This window comes from Pan paniscus, chromosome 21 (assembly GCF_029289425.2).
Source record: "Pan paniscus chromosome 21, NHGRI_mPanPan1-v2.0_pri, whole genome shotgun sequence".
In the NCBI taxonomy this organism is placed as follows: Eukaryota; Metazoa; Chordata; class Mammalia; order Primates; family Hominidae; genus Pan; species Pan paniscus.
The window spans coordinates 55,338,791-55,356,661 of NC_073270.2; the positions used below are offsets into that span (position 1 = coordinate 55,338,791).

General features: G+C 47.4%; 1 long non-coding RNA gene across 1 annotated transcript; it reads right to left on the reverse strand.

Annotated features, from left to right (window-relative positions):
* Window positions 1-725: 725 nt before the first annotated feature.
* Window positions 726-17,438, reverse strand: LOC134729667 (uncharacterized). The gene is made up of 3 exons (XR_010110962.1): window positions 17,298-17,438; window positions 15,759-15,897; window positions 726-757 (listed from the first exon to the last, which is right to left on the reverse strand). It is a non-coding gene; the product is annotated as an uncharacterized LOC134729667 (long non-coding RNA).
* Between the last annotated feature and the right edge of the window lie 433 nt (window positions 17,439-17,871).

Consider the following 17,871-nt stretch of genomic DNA (forward strand, 5'->3'; position numbering starts at 1 on the left):
TCATATGGATCAAAATGTAAAATGCACAAATCTGTTATAAAATCTGACTTCCAGAGATTTCTCCCACAGATACATTCACACACACACACACACACACACACACCACACACACTATGTACAAAGACAATCACCACAGTATTGTTTGTAGTTGTTGTTGTTTTGAGACAGGGCCTTGCTCTGTCAGGCTGGAGTGCAGCGGCACAATCACAGCTCACAGCAGCCTTAACCTCCTGGGCTCAGTGACCCTCCCACCTTAGCCTCCTGAGTAGCTGGAACCACAGGCATGCACCACCACAACCAGCTTATTATTTCATTTGTAAACATGAAGTCTCTCTATGTTGCTGTGGCTGGTCTCAAGCTCCTGGGCTCAAGCAATCCTCCAGCCTCAGCCTCCCAAAGTGCTGGGATTATAGGCGTGAGCTTCTGTGCCTGGTCCACAGTATTGCTTTATAACAGAAAAGGCTGGAAACAACCTAAAGGGCCATCAGTAAGAAAATAACTATTAATGAATATGGTCCGGCCATGCAGTGGAATACTATGCAGCTGTGAAAAAGGACAACACAGGTATGTGTGATGAATTAGAAAGAACGATAGGTATGTTAGGTTAAAAAAAGCAAGCTGCAAGACACTGGGTGTAACATGCATCTATATATGTAAATAAAGAGTGCATACAATCATGTGTGTTTTCGTATGTACAGACCTTCAGTGGCAGAGCCCGTGGGAAACTGGAAGCAGCGTTGCTTAGGGAAAGTGAAACCTGGGGGTTAAGGGTGGGGAGAGACACTCGTTTTCATTGGATACTTTTTTCTGCCATTGAATTTTTTTCCCATTTACATGTCTTACCTATGTTTTAAACATAATTTTTAAAATATAAAAGCAATGCTCACTTGTCACAAAATCTAAGCAACGAAATGCAAATGATATGAAACCAGCTGTCCCTAACCACTCCCCTGAAATCACTACTATTAACATCTTTCCAGAGTTAACAAAAGGTCTTAAGTTTAGATATGCTTCTTTTTTTTTTTTTTTTTTTTGAGACAGAGCCTCGCTCTGTCACCCAGGCTGGAGTGCAGTGGCACAATCTTGGCTCACTGCAACCTCTGCCTCCTGGGTTCAAGCAATTCTCTGCCTCAGCCTCCCAAGTAGCTGGGATTACAGGCGCCCACCACCATGCCCAGCTAATTTTTGTATTTTTAGTAGAGACGGGGTTTCACCACCTTGGCCAGGCAGGTCTTGAACTCCTGACCTTGTGATCCACCCGCCTTGGCCTCCCAAAGTGCTGGGATTACAGGTGTAAGCCCCCGCACCCGGCCTAGATAGGCTTCTATATTATTTGAACTTGTGCAACAGGCTGTGTGATTTGAAATTAAACACAAGGGCCGGGCACAGTGGCTCATGCTTGGAATCCCAGCACTTTGGGAGGTCAAGACAGGTGGATCGCTTGAGTCTAGGAGTTCAAGACCAGCCCGGGTGACATGGCGAAACCCCATCTCTAAAAATAATAAATAAATAAATAAATACAGGAAATTGAACACAAAACCTCCCTTTTGAGTCAAAGATTATCAAGGAGGCTGTTATAGTTGCAGAGGTGGCCTGGACAGAGTGGTGGCCATAGAGACAGAGAAGTGGCCAGTTGTAGGAGAAAACGTCACAGGTTCAACTGACACGGTCAGACGCACAGGCAGGGAGAAACAGGAGAGAGGACATGCTGTGAGCTCCCTTGTCTAGGCCCACACTGAGGTGACACGGGCCAAGTGCCCCAGCCAGACAGGGTAGACTGTGATCGGGGTCAGGAATTCAGTGAGGCGGGTTCTGGAGCACTGGGAGGGGGTACGAGGGTCTCAGATATCTGGGGCTGGGACTCTTGAGGTCATAGCAAGATAAGTGGATGACATACTCAGTTTCAAGAGTTAAACCCCAGATTTACATGGCTGCCTGGAGTCTGGATTCACTGGTGTGAAATTTGGAGGGAGATGACGATAATAAGAACACTAATACTAACAGTAACAATAACTATCATAAGAACAGAGGCCAACACTCTGTAGCACTTACTACAGGCCAAGTGCTATACACGTGTTAACTCATAATCCCACAATCACCCTCTAGATATAGGTGGGTATAGAGAAGCATGCCCCCATTTCACAGATGAGAAAACTAAGGCCCAGAGAGGTGAAGTAACTTGCCCACGGTCACACAGCTTGTATGGGATAGAGAAGGGCAGGGCATATCACTGAACAAAATGGAGGTCCCTTCACCCCAGAGTTACAAACCCAGCCTCCCTCACTCCCACTACCCCTCTGGGCCTCACTGCATGGATGGACAGTGGCAACAACCCCTCCTGGGCCTCCCTGACTCTACGCTCGTCCCCCCTTCCCCCCAACAGTCCCTTCTCTATCCAGCGGCCAGAGCGATCTTCCTAAAGTTCTAGTCTCATCTTCCCTTGGTCTGCTCTCAGGCAGGGCCAGGCATTAGGTGAGGCCAGCAGGTGCCAGCACAATGTCAGGAGACCCCCCTCTCAGGTGAGCCCCTGCTCTGGCCTGATTCACAGCGAGGCCTCCTTATGTTTTGAACACTCAGTGTCCCTCTTGCACAGATGGGAACAGACAGTCTCTGGAATCCCCCCAAAGCCGCATTTGAAGTTTCTTTCCAGGCAGACAGGCCCTCTCCAGGCGGATGGCTTCTTCAATCCAGATGAGGATGGAGGCCTGGGGATCTGGCAGCTCTGGGCTGATGGGACCACGTCCAGGGGAGAGGTTTCTGTTTTCCTGCAGTGGTTCTCTGGCCTATGCTTGCTGGATGGGGGTGTTGGTAAATCCTCCAGCTTCCTGGGGCCTGGGGAGGAGCAACCCTGAGGTGGACTCTGCACCCGCTCCCAGAGGCCCCAGCAGGACGGAGCCCCAGCTGCCCAACTGATAACCTTCTCATCTAGACACCCAGCAGTACCAGCTGCCCCCTCCCCTCTGCTCTCAGAGCTCCCTGCGATCAGCTCCCCGCTAAGCTCCCTGCCCTTGGACCCTCTAAGTGTCTGCTTCTGGAAGAGGCCCAAGCCAAGACCTGGGAGACAGGTCAGTGGCTCAGGGCTCTGTGGCTCATGATATCTGCAGTATTCTCTCTGTGGCCTGGGTCTTCCTGTCTTCTGGGTGATCCCTCGGCCTTTGGGAGGCCGAGGTGGTTGGATCACCTGAAGTCAGGAGTTCGAGATCAGCCAGCCTGTCCAACATGGTGAAACCCCGTCTCTACTAAAATACAAAATTAGCCGGGCATCATGGCGCACACCTGTAATCCCAGCTACTCGGGAGGCTGAGGCAGGAGAATCGCTTGAACCCCGGGGAGGTTGCAATGAGCCAAGATGACGCCATTACACTCCAGCCCGGACAACAAGAGTGAAACTCTGTCTCAAAAAAAAGAAAAGAAGAGCAAAGAAAAGAGAGAAGAAAAGAAAAGAAGGCAAGGAAGTTCCATAGCCCATACAGTGGGTATCTTAGGCAGGGCTCTATCAGATGAAAAATATAGCAGAACCCTGACTCAAATTGGCTGATGTCATGAGAATTTTTATGTCAACTGTCTCTGGTAAAAGCAGGAGTAGAGATAGGCTTCAGGCATGGTTGGATCCAGATGCTAAATCAATGTCTACAAAGATGCACTACCTCTGGCTCTCATCTCTTTTACTCCACACAGACTCTCCAGGTCATGATGTGACCAAGGTTGCCCCTTGCCACTCCTAGCTTTATTCTCACCAGCTCAGCAACCCCAGGGAAAAGGGAGCACCAATTTCCAATTGTTTCAGAACAAGGTCAGTGGCAATGTTGCTCAAACTCGAACGTGCCCATGTTCACACTGGGGTCCTGGGGACTATGATAAAATGCGATTCTGGCTCATAGGTTTGGGGTGGGGACTCAGATGCTGCATTCACTGCATTTTTTTAAAGATAGAGTCTTGCTCTGTTGCCCAGGCTGGAGTACAGTGGCATGATCACAGCTCACTGCAACCTCCACTCCTGGCCTCAAGTAATCCTCCTGCCTCAGCCTCCCAAGTAGCTGGGACTTCAGGTGTATGCCATTATACCCAGTTAATTTTTGTATTTTTGTAGAGACCTGGTCTTACTGTGTCTCCCAGGCTCGTCTTGAACTCCTGAACCCAAGTGATCCACCCACCTTGGCCTCCCAAAGTGCTAAGATTACAGGTGTGAGCCACCCCGACCAGCCCAGATGCTGCATTTCTAACAAGCTCCCAGGTGCTCCTCGTGCTGCTGATCTGGAACCATACGTTGAGTAGGAAGGTCTTTGCATTATGCCTTTCCTCTCAGCTAAAAGTACATTGTAGGCCAGGCATGGTGGTTCACGCCTATAATCCCAGCACTTTGGGAGGCCGAGGCAGGTGGATCACCTGAGGTCAGGAGTTCAAGACCAGCCTGGCCAACATGGCGAAACTCTGTCTCTACTAAAAATACAAAAATGAGCTGGGCATGGTGGCGGGCGCCTGTAATTCCAGCTACTCTGGAGGCTGAGGCAGTAGAATCACTCGAACCCGGGAGGCGGAGGTTGCAATGGGCTGAGATTGCAGCATTGCACTCCAGCCTGGGTGATGAGAGCAAACCTCCATCTCAAAAAAAAAAAAAAAGCACATTGTATACATATGCAGAATATTCATCTAAAGAAAAATTGTAATCAAAATTAAAAAGTAAAAGCACATTGTGCACACACAGGAAACTATTGCTGCATCCCCAGAGTCCTGCATGCAGTAGCTCATCAACTGGTCACAAGGACCTTAGAGGTGGGTGCTCTCATTACCTCATTTCTCCACAAGGCCCAGACACATTCCCAAGCCTGCACAGCTGGGAAGCAGCGAAGTTGCTTTGACCCCAAGTAATGGATTCTCCAGATGGAATAAACAAGGGCCCTGCTGATGGCCCTTAATGCTCTTTGCAATCCTCCTCTATTACAAAACCACCGTGCTGAGCAACCCCACAGGTGCGTGTGTTTGTAAGCATGCACTAGTAGGTTTGGGGAAAGAGATTCCTACAGGCAAAATTGCTGTATCAAAAGATGATGTATGGTTCTATTTTTGCTAGGGGCTGCCAAAAGGGAAAGAGACTGCCCATTTCCCCACATCCATGCCAGAACTGCATGTTCTTGTTTTTGCCACTCTGGGGAGAGGTGCCCTTCCTCATGGCCCTAGGAAGGTAGTGAAGTTATGTCCCAGCCCCAGGTAGGCGGCCTCCTTCCTGCAAGGGGTCATCCAGGGAGCACCCTGTGCCAGCCCACCTCTGGGCATCCTGTTGTCGTGGAAATATTTCAGGGCCTGCTTTCATCCTGAATAGCAACTTCAGTGGAAAGAGAAGGCCTCTGTTATGGGCTAAATTGTGGTCCCTCAAAATTCATACGTTGAAGTCCCAACCCCCAAGACCTGAAAATATGACTGCATTTAGAGATGCGGTCTTTAAAGAGGTGGTTACGTTAAAATGGTTGTTAGGGTGGGCCCTAATCCAGTCTGCCCGGTGTCCTTATAAGAAGAACAGACCTCAGGAGCGCACATGCACAGAGGGATGACCGCATGCAGAGGCAGCAAGAGGGCCGCCATCTGCAGGCCAAAGAGAGAGGCCTTGACGGAAATCAACCCTGACAGCCGGCATCTCGAGCTTGGACTTCCAGCCTCCAGCACTGTGAGAAAATAACTGTGTTGCTTAAGCCACCCAGTCTGTGGTCTTTTGCTATGGCAGTTCTAGCAAACAAATATAGCCTCTTTCCCTGCACACCTAGAAGAGTTCCTGGGAAGATGCCCATATGCCTGGCTTGGGTCACTTCCCGTCTGTTACCGACTGCTGTGGCCACCAGATGCTGAACTCTAATTGGCCAGGCCTTGGCCAAGTGCTCATCCCTGGAGCAAGGGATGGGCTCAGCCCGCCAACCTGGGTTCACTTTTCCGTGTTTGATTAAAAATTTTAATTTAAAGCAAGTGATGGCTGGATGCAATGGCTCACTTCTATAATTCAAACCTTTTGGGAGGCCAAGGTGGAAGGATCACTTCAGCCCTGGAGTTCGAGACTAGCCTGGGCAACATAGCGAAACCTCAACTCTACAAAAAATATTTAAAACTTAGCCAGGTGTGGTGGCACCCACCTGTGGTCCCAGCCACTTGGGAAGCTGAGGTGGGAAGATCACTTGAGCCTGGGGGATCAAAGCTGCAGTGAGCTGTGATTGCACCACTGCACTACAGCCTGGGTAACAGAGCGAGACCCTGTCAAAAAAAAAAAAGAAGAAAGTGAGGTCAAACCTGTGGCTAACAAGGGGATAATTTACATGTCTGAGCTCAAGTTCAGATGTACAAGTTGGATTCTCTTTTCTTTTTTGGGGGGTGGGGACAGAGTCTCTCTCTGTCGCCCAGGCTGGAGTGCAGTGGCGTGATCTCAGCTCACTGCAACCTCTGCCTCCCGGGTTCAAGCGATTCTCCTGCCTCAGCCTCCCGAGTAGCTGGGATTATAGGCACCCGCCACCATGCCCAGCTAATTTTTGTATTTTTGGTAGAGATGGGGTTTCACCATGTTGGCCAGGCTGGTCTTGAACTCCTGACCTCAAGTGGTCCACCCGCCTCGGCCTCCCAAAATGCTGGTATTACAGATGTGAGCCACTGCACCCGGCCATCAAAATTAGAAGTCTTTTTAAAAGTCCCTTTGGAGGAGCCAAGATGGCCGAATAGGAACAGCCCCGGTCTACAGCTCCCAGCGTGAGCGACGCAGAAGACGGGTGATTTCTGCATTTCCATCTGAGGTACCGGGTTCATCTCACTAGGGAGCGCCAGACAGTGGGCGCAGGCCAGTGGGTGCGCGCACCGTGCGCCAGCCGAAGCAGGGCGAGGCATTGCCTCACCTGGGAAGCGCAAGGGGTCAGGGAGTTCCCTTTCCGAGTCAAAGAAAGGGGTGACGGACGCACCTGGAAAATTGGGTCACTCCCACCCGAATATTGCGCTTTTCAGACCGGCTTAAAAAACGGCGCACCAGGAGACTATATCCCGCACCTGGCTCGGAGGGTCCTACCCCACGGAGTCTCGCTGATTGCTAGCACAGCAGTCTGAGATCAAACTGCAAGGCGGCAGCGAGGCTGGGGGAGGGGCGCCCACCATTGCCCAGGCTTGCTTAGGTAAACCAAGCAGCCGGGAAGCTCGAACTGGGTGGAGCCCACCACAGCTCAAGGAGGCCTGCCTGCCTCTGTAGGCTCCACCTCTGGGGGCAGGGCACAGACAAACAAAAAGACAGCAGTAACCTCTGCAGACTTAAATGTCCCTGTCTGACAGCTTTGAAGAGAGCAGTGGTTCTCCCAGCACGCAGCTGGAGATCTGAGAACGGGCAGACTGCCTCCTCAAGTGGGTCCCGGACCCCTGACCCCCGAGCAGCCTAACTGAGAGGCACCCCCCAGCAGGGGCACACTGACACCTCACACGGCAGGGTATTCCAACAGACCTGCAGCTGAGGGTCCTGTCTGTTAGAAGGAAAACTAACAAACAGAAGGGACATCCACACCGAAAACCCATCTGTACATCACCATCATCAAAGACCAAAAGTAGATAAAACCACAAAGATGGGGAAAAAACAGAACAGAAAAACTGGAAACTCTAAAACGCAGAGCGCCTCTCCTCCTCCAAAGGAACGCAGTTCCTCACCAGCAACGGAACAAAGCTGGATGGAGAATGACTTTGACAAGCTGAGAGAAGAAGGCTTCAGACGATCAACTTACTCTGAGCTACGGGAGGCCATTCAAACCAAAGGCAAAGAAGTTGAAAACTTTGAAAAAAATTTAGAAGAATGTATAACTAGAATAACCAATACAGAGAAGTGCTTAAAGGAGCTGATGGAGCTGAAAACCAAGGCTCGAGAACTACGTGAAGAATGCAGAAGCCTCAGGAGCCAATGCGATCAACTGGAAGAAAGGGTATCAGCAATGGAAGATGAAATGAATGAAATGAAGCGAGAAGGGAAGTTTAGAGAAAAAAGAATAAAAAGAAATGAGCAAAGCCTCCAAGAAATATGGGACTATGTGAAAAGACCAAATCTACGTCTGATTGGTGTACCTGAAAGTGATGCGGAGAATGGAACCAAGTTGGAAAACACTCTGCAGGATATTATCCAGGAGAACTTCCCCAATCTAGCAAGGCAGGCCAACGTTCAGATTCAGGAAATACAGAGAACGCCACAAAGATACTCCTCGAGAAGAGCAACTCCAAGACACATAATTGTCAGATTCACCAAAGTTGAAATGAAGGAAAAAATGTTAAGGGCAGCCAGAGAGAAAGGTCGGGTTACCCTCAAAGGGAAGCCCATCAGACTAACAGCGGATCTCTCGGCAGAAACCCTACAAGCCAGAAGAGAGTGGGGGCCAATATTCAACATTCTTAAAGAAAAGAATTTTCAACCCAGAATTTCATATCCAGCCAAACTAAGCTTCATAAGTGAAGGAGAAATAAAATACTTTACAGACAAGCAAATGCTGAGAGATTTTGTCACCAGCAGGCCTGCCCTAAAAGAGCTCCTGAAGGAAGCGCTAAACATGGAAAGGAACAACCGGTACCAGCCGCTGCAAAATCATGCCAAAATGTAAAGACCATCGAGACTAGGAAGAAACTGCATCAACTAACGAGCAAAATCACCAGCTAACATCATAATGACAGGATCAAATTCACACATAACAATATTAACTTTAAATGTAAATGGACTAAATTCTCCAATTAAAAGACACAGACTGGCAAGTTGGATAAAGAGTCAAGACCCATCAGTGTGCTGTATTCAGGAAACCCATCTCACGTGCAGAGACACACATAGGCTCAAAATAAAAGGATGGAGGAAGATCTACCAAGCAAATGGAAAACAAAAAAAGGCAGGGGTCGCAATCCTAGTCTCTGATAAAACAGACTTTAAGCCAACAAAGATCAAAAGGGACAAAGAAGGCCATTACATAATGGTAAAGGGATCAATTCAACAAGAAGAGCTAACTATCCTAAATATATATGCACCCAATACAGGAGCACCCAGATTCATAAAGCAAGTCCTGAGTGACCTACAAAGAGACTTAGACTCCCACACATTAATAATGGGAGACTTTAACACCCCACTGTCAACATTAGACAGATCAATGAGACAGAAAGTCAACAAGGATACCCAGGAATTGAACTCAGCTCTGCACCAAGCGGACCTAATAGACATCTACAGAACTCTCCACCCCAAATCAACAGAATATACATTTTTTTCAGCACCACACCACACCTATTCCAAAATTGACCACATAGTTGGAAGTAAAGCTCTCCTCAGCAAATGTAAAAGAACAGAAATTATAACAAACTATCTCTCAGACCACAGTGCAATCAAACCAGAACTCAGGATTAAGAATCTCACTCAAAACCACTCAACTACATGGAAACTGAACAACCTGCTCCTGAATGACTACTGGGTACATAACGAAATGAAGGCAGAAATAAAGATGTTCTTTGAAACCAACGAGAACAAAGACACAACATACCAGAATCTCTGGGACGCATTCAAAGCAGTGTGTAGAGGGAAATTTATAGCACTAAATGCCCACAAGAGAAAGCAGGAAAGATCCAAAATTGACACCCTAACATCACAATTAAAAGAACTAGAAAAGCAAGAGCAAACACATTCAAAAGCTAGCAGAAGGCAAGAAATAACTAAAATCAGAGCAGAACTGAAGGAAATAGAGACACAAAAAACCCTTCAAAAAATCAATGAATCCAGGAGCTGGTTTTTTGAAAGGATCAACAAAATTGATAGACCGCTAGCAAGACTAACAAAGAAAAAAAGAGAGAAGAATCAAATAGACACAATAAAAAATGATAAAGGGGATATCACCACCGATCCCACAGAAATACAAACTACCATCAGAGAATACTACAAACACCTCTACGCAAATAAACTAGAAAATCTAGAAGAAATGGATACATTCCTCGACACATACACTCTCCCAAGACTAAACCAGGAAGAAGTTGAATCTCTGAATAGACCAATAACAGGAGCTGAAATTGTGGCAATAATCAATAGTTTACCAACCAAAAAGAGTCCAGGACCAGATGGATTCACAGCCGAATTCTACCAGAGGTACAAGGAGGAACTGGTACCATTCCTTCTGAAACTATTCCAATCAATAGAAAAAGAGGGAATCCTCCCTAACTCATTTTATGAGGCCAGCATCATTCTGATACCAAAGCCGGGCAGAGACACAACCAAAAAAGAATTTTAGACCAATATCCTTGATGAACATTGATGCAAAAATCCTCAATAAAATACTGGCAAACCGAATCCAGCAGCACATCAAAAAGCTTATCCACCATGATCAAGTGGGCTTCATCCCTGGGATGCAAGGCTGGTTCAATATACGCAAATCAATAAATGTAATCCAGCATATAAACAGAGCCAAAGACAAAAACCACATGATTATCTCAATAGATGCAGAAAAAGCCTTTGACAAAATTCAACAACCCTTCATGCTAAAAACTCTCAATAAATTAGGTATTGATGGGACGTATTTCAAAATAATAAGAGCTATCTATGGCAAACCCACAGCCAATATCATACTGAATGGGCAAAAACTGGAAGCATTCCCCTTGAAAACTGGCACAAGACAGGGATGCCCTCTCTTACCGCTCCTATTCAACATAGTGTTGGAAGTTCTGGCCAGGGCAATCAGGCAGGAGAAGGAAATAAAGGGTATTCAATTAGGAAAAGAGGAAGTCAAATTGTCCCTGTTTGCAGACGACATGATTGTTTATCTAGAAAACCCCATCGTCTCAGCCCAAAATCTCCTTAAGCTGATAAGCAACTTCAGCAAAGTCTCAGGATACAAAATCAATGTACAAAAATCACAAGCATTCTTATACACCAACAACAGAAAAACAGAGAGCCAAATCATGAGTGAACTCCCATTCACAATTGCTTCAAAGAGAATAAAATACCTAGCAATCCAACTTACAAGGGATGTGAAGGACCTCTTCAAGGAGAACTACAAACTACTGCTCAAGGAAATAAAAGAGGATACAAACAAATGGAAGAACATTCCATGCTCATGGGTAGGAAGAATCAATATCGTGAAAATGGCCATACTGCCCAAGGTAATTTACAGATTCAATGCCATCCCCATCAAGCTACCAATGACTTTCTTCACAGAATTGGAAAAAACTACTTTAAAGTTCATATGGAACCAAAAAAGAGCCCGCATCGCCAAGTCAATCCTAAGCCAAAAGAACAAAGCTGGAGGCATCACACTACCTGACTTCAAACTATACCACAAGGCTACAGTAACCAAAACAGCATGGTACTGGTACCAAAACAGAGATATAGATCAATGGAACAGAACAGAGCCCTCAGAAATAATGCCACATACCTACAACTATCTGATCTTTGACAAACCTGAGAAAAACAAGCAATGGGGAAAGGATTCCCTATTTAATAAATGGTGCTGGGAAAACTGGCTAGCCATATGTAGAAAGCTGAAACTGGATCCCTTCCTTACACCTTATACAAAAATCAATTCAAGATGGATTAAAGATTTAAACATTAGACCTAAAACCATAAAAACCCTAGAAGAAAACCTAGGCATTACCATTCAGGACATAGGCGTGGGCAAGGACTTCATGTCCAAAACACCAAAAGCAATGGCAACAAAAGCCAAAATTGACAAATGGGATCTAATTAAACTAAAGAGCTTCTGGCACAGCAAAAGAAACTACCATCAGAGTGAACAGGCAACCTACAAAATGGGAGAAAATTTTCGCAACCTACTCATCTGACAAAGGGCTAATATCCAGAATCTACAATGAACTCAAACAAATTTACAAGAAAAAAACAAACAACCCCATCAAAAAGTGGGCGAAGGACATGAACAGACACTTCTCAAAAGAAGACATTTATGCAGCCAAAAAATACATGAAAAAATGCTCATCATCACTGGCCATCAGAGAAATGCAAATCAAAACCACTATGAGATATCATCTCACACCAGTTAGAATGGCAATCATTAAAAAGTCAGGAAACAACAGGTGCTGGAGAGGATGTGGAGAAATAGGAACACTTTTACACTGTTGGTGGGAATGTAAACTAGTTCAACCATTGTGGAAGTCAGTGTGGCGATTCCTCAGGGATCTAGAACTAGAAATACCATTTGACCCAGCCATCCCATTACTGGGTATATACCCAAATGACTATAAATCATGCTGCTATAAAGACACATGCACACGTATGTTTATTGCGGCATTATTCACAATAGCAAAGACTTGGAACCAACCCAAATGTCCAACAATGATAGACTGGATTAAGAAAATGTGGCACATATACACCATGGAATACTATGCAGCCATAAAAAATGATGAGTTCATGTCCTTTGTAGGGACATGGATGAAATTGGAAACCATCATTCTCAGTAAACTATCGCAAGAACAAAAAACCAAACACTGCATATTCTCACTCATAGGTGGGAATTGAACAATGAGATCACATGGACACAGGAAGGGGAATATCACACTCTGGGGACTGTGGTGGGGTGGGGGGAGGGGGGAGGGATAGCATTGGGAGATATACCTAATGCTAGATGACGAGTTAGTGGGTGCAGCGCACCAGCATGGCACATGTATACATATGTAACTAACCTGCACAATGTGCACATGTACCCTAAAACTTAAAGTATAAAAAAAAAAAAAAAAGTCCCTTTGATGCCACCCATGGTAGGCAAACCCTACCTCAGGCATTGGGTCAGGCTGCAATTTCCAACTCATATCTGCTTTTAGCCCCTGGAGATTTCACTTAAATCCTGTGAGCTCAGCCATCTATCCCCAAGATGCAGTTCCTCCAAGACACCTGGTAGGAGGGTGTCACGGTTCTCTAACCTGGCTGACTACTGAGCCTCTGGGCTCCATGAGGACAGGATGTTTCTCTCTCACTCGCTGCTAGCCCAGTCCCTGGCACAGCCTTGGGGCTTGGCAAATATTTGTTGAATGAATAAACAGGCTGTGGCTTATAAGCTGGTTCAGATTCCAGCTCCCCACTCACTCCGCATGGAAGAATCACTTCAATCCTCCAAGCCTCCCTTTCTTCATCTGCATGGGGGATATTTTGTTGTTATTGTTGTTTTTTAAACTTGGGATTTTTTTTTTTTTGAAAAATAGAACAGATACAGATACAAAAACCACACAGCATAAGCATGTGACTTAATGATTTATTATAAGGCAACTGAACACCTCTGTGACCACCTCTAGGTCAAGAAATGTAACTTTGCCTGCCACCCCTGGAAACCCCTGCAGAACCCTGTCCTCTCAAAGCCCTGCCCCTCCCAAAAGTCACTGCTACCCTAAGTGTTATGGATATCACTTGTGTTTCTTTCTTGTTTTACCAACCGTGTGAGCAGCCCCAGACACTATACTTTATCTTGCCCACTTTTTAAAAACTTGATGTCTCTTTTGGTTTCTATTCCTCCTCCATCCCTTTCTTTTCCTTACAATTTATCTGCGCAGTACCTGGGCCGTTTAACCTGCAGAGATCCCTGGGTCTGGGTTAGGCTGATGACAGCACCGTGTCATGGTTCAACACGTTCTGTCCTTGGGACTTTCTGTAAAACGGCAGCTGGATCCTGAGGCTACACCAGGGATGTTTCCAAGCTTCTGCCCTCACGGGTCGTGGTGAGAATTGAAGGGGGATGGGTGAGTGTTTGATATCAGCGAGCAGCCCCCAGAAGCAGCCGCCAAGGCTGTTCGGAGATGCTCACGAGGCTTGAACATGGACAGCCCGAGGGACATCCCATCTCAACAGTCCATCCTGGCTTCTCTCCCCACCCAGACCCACCCACCCCACTTTGGGAAAGTTCTAGGGCCATGGCTGGCTCATCCCAGCGGGAGCTGGCAGCAGAATGGCCTGTAATTTTAGCTGTTTCTCTTCCCTAAAATTATTTCCCATCTGGAAATGGTTTCCCAACCCCGCCCAGGAAAGAGTTGGTGGTGCAAGGAACATTTTTCTATTAAAAAAAAAAAAATAGGGGCTGGGCACCGAGGCAGGAGAATCGCTTGAACCTGGCAGGCGGAGGTTGTGGTGAGCCAAGATCGTGCCACTGCACTCCAGCCTGGGCAACAGAGCAAAACTCCGTCTCAAATAAATAAATAAAACCAGCCACCAAACGCTGAATCTTTGCAGCCCAGGCTCTGGAGGCCTGGCTGAGTGCCAGCTATATACCCTGAGGAAACTCTGTCAGCGAGGAGCAGAGGGTGAGAGGGCATAGTCAGGGCTCTGCTGCCAGGATCCCCCCGCCCACCCAGTACATGGACAAGGACTCTGATGCAGGGCCTGGGACAGCCCCAGGCGAGCTGAGAAGGAGCTGATCTGGGGTTGAGTGGCCTGCCCAGCTGCGGCCACACTCGAGGTCTGTGGGTTATTTAGGTCCCACAAGGCATGAAATCACAGAGCAGAAGTTCTTCCTATGGGGATTCTCTTGCTGCTGCTCTGAGCATTTCAAGAAAAAAAAAAATCCCTGCCGCTAACATCTCCCCATCACCTCGCTAATTCTCTTCTTTCTTTCCTTTTTTTTTTTTTTTTTTTTTTTTTTTTTGAGACGGAGTCTTGCTCTGTGGCCAGGCTGGAGTGCAATGGTGCCATCTCAGCTCACTGTAACCTCTGACTCCCTGGTTCAAGCGATTCTCCTGCCTCGGCCTCCCAAGTAGCTGGGATTACAGGTGCCCGCCACCACACCCAGCTAATTTTTGTATTTTTAGTAGAGACGGGGTTTCACCATGTTGGCCAGGATGGTCTTGATCTCCTGACCTCGTGATCCACCCACCTCGGCCTCCCAAAGTGCTGGGATTACAGGCATGAGCCGCCGAACTCTCTTCTTTCTAACAAAGTTCTCACAGGCCCCTGACTCCTGACTGTGCAAGCAAGAGCATCTGGCAAGAATATCATGATATTTTTTAGCACTTCTTGTACTTATTTTCATAATTTTTTTTTTTGAGACAGAGTCTCACTCTGTCACCCTGGCTTGAGTGCAGTGGCACTATCTCAGCTCAACCTGCAACCTCTGCCTCCTGGGTTCAAGTGATTCTCCTGCCTCAGCCTCCTTAGTAGCTGAGATTACAGGTGTGCACCACCATGCCTGGCTAATTTTTGTATTTTTAGTAGGGACAAGGTTTCACCATGTTGGCCAGGCAGTCTTGAACTTCTGCCCTCAGGTGATCTGCCTCCCTTGACCTCCCAAAGTGCTGAGATTACAGGCGTGAGCCGCCATGCCCAGCCTTATTTTCTTCTTTCTTTTTTTTTTTTTTTTTTTAGATGGAATCTCACTCTGTTGCCCAGGCTGGAGTGCAGTGGCACGATCTTGGCTCACCACAACCTCCGCCTTCTGGGTTCAAGCGATTCTTCTGCCTCAGCCTCCCAAGTAGCTGGGACTACAGGCATGCGCCACCATACCTGGCTAATTTTTATATTTTTAGTAGAGATGGGGTTTCACTATGTTGGCCAGGCTGTTCTCGAACTACTGACCTTGTTATCTGCCCACCTCAGCCTCCCAAAGTGCTGGGATTACAGGTGTGAGCCACCGTGCCCGGCACCCAGCCTTATTTTCATAATTGTTTTCATGATAAATGATACAGGTTTTCCATGTTTGCTAATGATATAAAGTTTCCTCTGCAGAAACAGGTTTAAAGAAAAATGTGGGCAGAAAGTCCGTTTAAAATATATAGTAAGGAAAATAAAACACAGATAGCACAAAATCCAAAGCTACCTGGAGTTTTGGTGCCTGGAGCCATGGTGAAGAGGGCATACTCCAGATCTGAGGGCCCAGGCTTGCATTCTGGCTGTGACTCTGTGGGCCCTGTGATTTTAGGCAAGTCACTTGCCTTCTCTGAGTCATGGTGCTTTATCTGTAAAAGAAAGGAAAATAATAACACCTCCTTCCTATGATGATCTCTGAGAATTCAATAAAACAATGCTGAGAAGACACTCAGCCCAGTACCAGGCACATGGGTTGCACTTAATTCTGTCAGAACACAAGGTGGGTGCTATTTTTATTCCTGTTGGGAAGCTGAGGCCCAGAGACGTCATCTAGCCCATCCAAGGTTGCACAGCTTGTAGGTGGTGGAGGTGGAACTAGAACCCACAAAGTTCTAATGTGAGGCTGGGATTTGTGCTCTTAAACCACTATGCTGCTATTGGCAGATCCATCTACCACCCATCCATTTGTCCGTCCTTCCATCCATCCATCCATCCATCCACCCACCCATCCATCCATCCACCCACCCACCCATACATTCATTCATTTGGTCAGAATTCATGGAATTGTTCTGAGTTCATGGTGTTTTCTCAAAAAGCAGCAAAGTGCAGAAGTTCCCAGAGCAGGTTCAAATCCCAACCTGCCATGTACGGGACACCTGGGCAAGTTGTCCCACCTCTCCGAGCCTCAGCTTGCCCATCTGGAAGAGGGGAACATTGATAGCCCTTTGAAGTTCCCGCAGGAGGTAGAAGACCGTTTTCTGGGACTTCACAGTGTCCTACGTGCCCTGCATCTGACCCCATGGTCTGCCTTCACCTCTAAGTCTCAGTGAATCAAGCTCCGCCATATGTCTGCCTCATCCTGCCTCCCTCCTCCCTTTCACTCCAATTTAGCCAGACTCAGCTATTGGGGTTCCCTGAACAGCCCCTGGGCCTTTGTACACTTTGTTCGTCCAGCCTGAAATGTCCTCTTGCTTCCATCTGGTAACCATGATTCCTCCCTGAAAAATCAGGTGGGCTTCCCCCTCTGCCCCAGGAGCATCCCCTGAGGCTGAGCCAAGCTCTGCCTTTCTGGGCTCCCCCAGCTCCCCGCTTCTCTGACATGGAAAGGTCATGGATGTAATAACTTAGACAAACTCTTATGCTCTGCCACAGTCCACCTTCTTGGTCACAAATGTCTGCTTCCCTTCTTTCATGCAGGTACATGCACCCCTCTGCAAACGAGTCCACACACATGTTTTAACACAATCATGGCATGTGATCCGAAGGCATGAGATCTGCCTTCGTACATGGAACATGCAATGGTGGAACAGCATTACCTCTGGCTAGTGACCTCTCCTGGACTCAGCTATCACCTCTGCAGAAAGGGGGCAGTAACAGGACCTGCCGCACATCTGCTGTCATGAAGACCACATGAGCTAATATATGTGGGAAGCCCTTAGCACAGCGCCTGGGACAGCGCTCGATGCAAGGCAGAAGAAAGGCGTGTCCTGGTGTGACAGGGCCCTTCCGACCAGGGCTGGTACTAAGGTGAGAAAAGCGAGGTGCCTACCGTGCAAAATGTAAGGCAGCGTTCACTCTCAGAGCAGTGCACCTGCCGCTGGGTCCTCGGAGCCACAGAGCAGTCCCGCTCGCCCCCTGCTGGTCACTCTGCAGAATGACGTCCCTTCCCTCTGCTCTCAGGGGTCCCTGAGCCTCGGTTTCTTCACCTGTAAGGTGGGATAGGAGAATCTGCCTCTCAGTTTGCAGGGCAAACAGGAGGCACTCCTCCAACATCAGTGTCCTCCTCTCAATGCCAGCACTTAATGAGCACCTACTATGTGCAAAGAAAGATGACTGAGACATGATCCCTACCCTTCAGGGGTTTAGCGAGTGGAGAGGGGAGGAGGAAGGCTGGGAACAGTGACTAAAGTAAGACACTTGTCCCTATGCAGCACCTACTGCTTACCCCAGAGCAGTCAGAACCACTGCCCTGGCACCTGTTCATCTGCATTTGTTTACTAAGCACCTACTGTGTGCCTGAGCCCAGGCTCAGCTGTGGATTTACATGGATTAAGGGGTTTAATGCTGTCAGAACACAAGGTGGGTGTTCTTTTTATTCCTGTTGGGAAGGTGAGGCCCAGAGA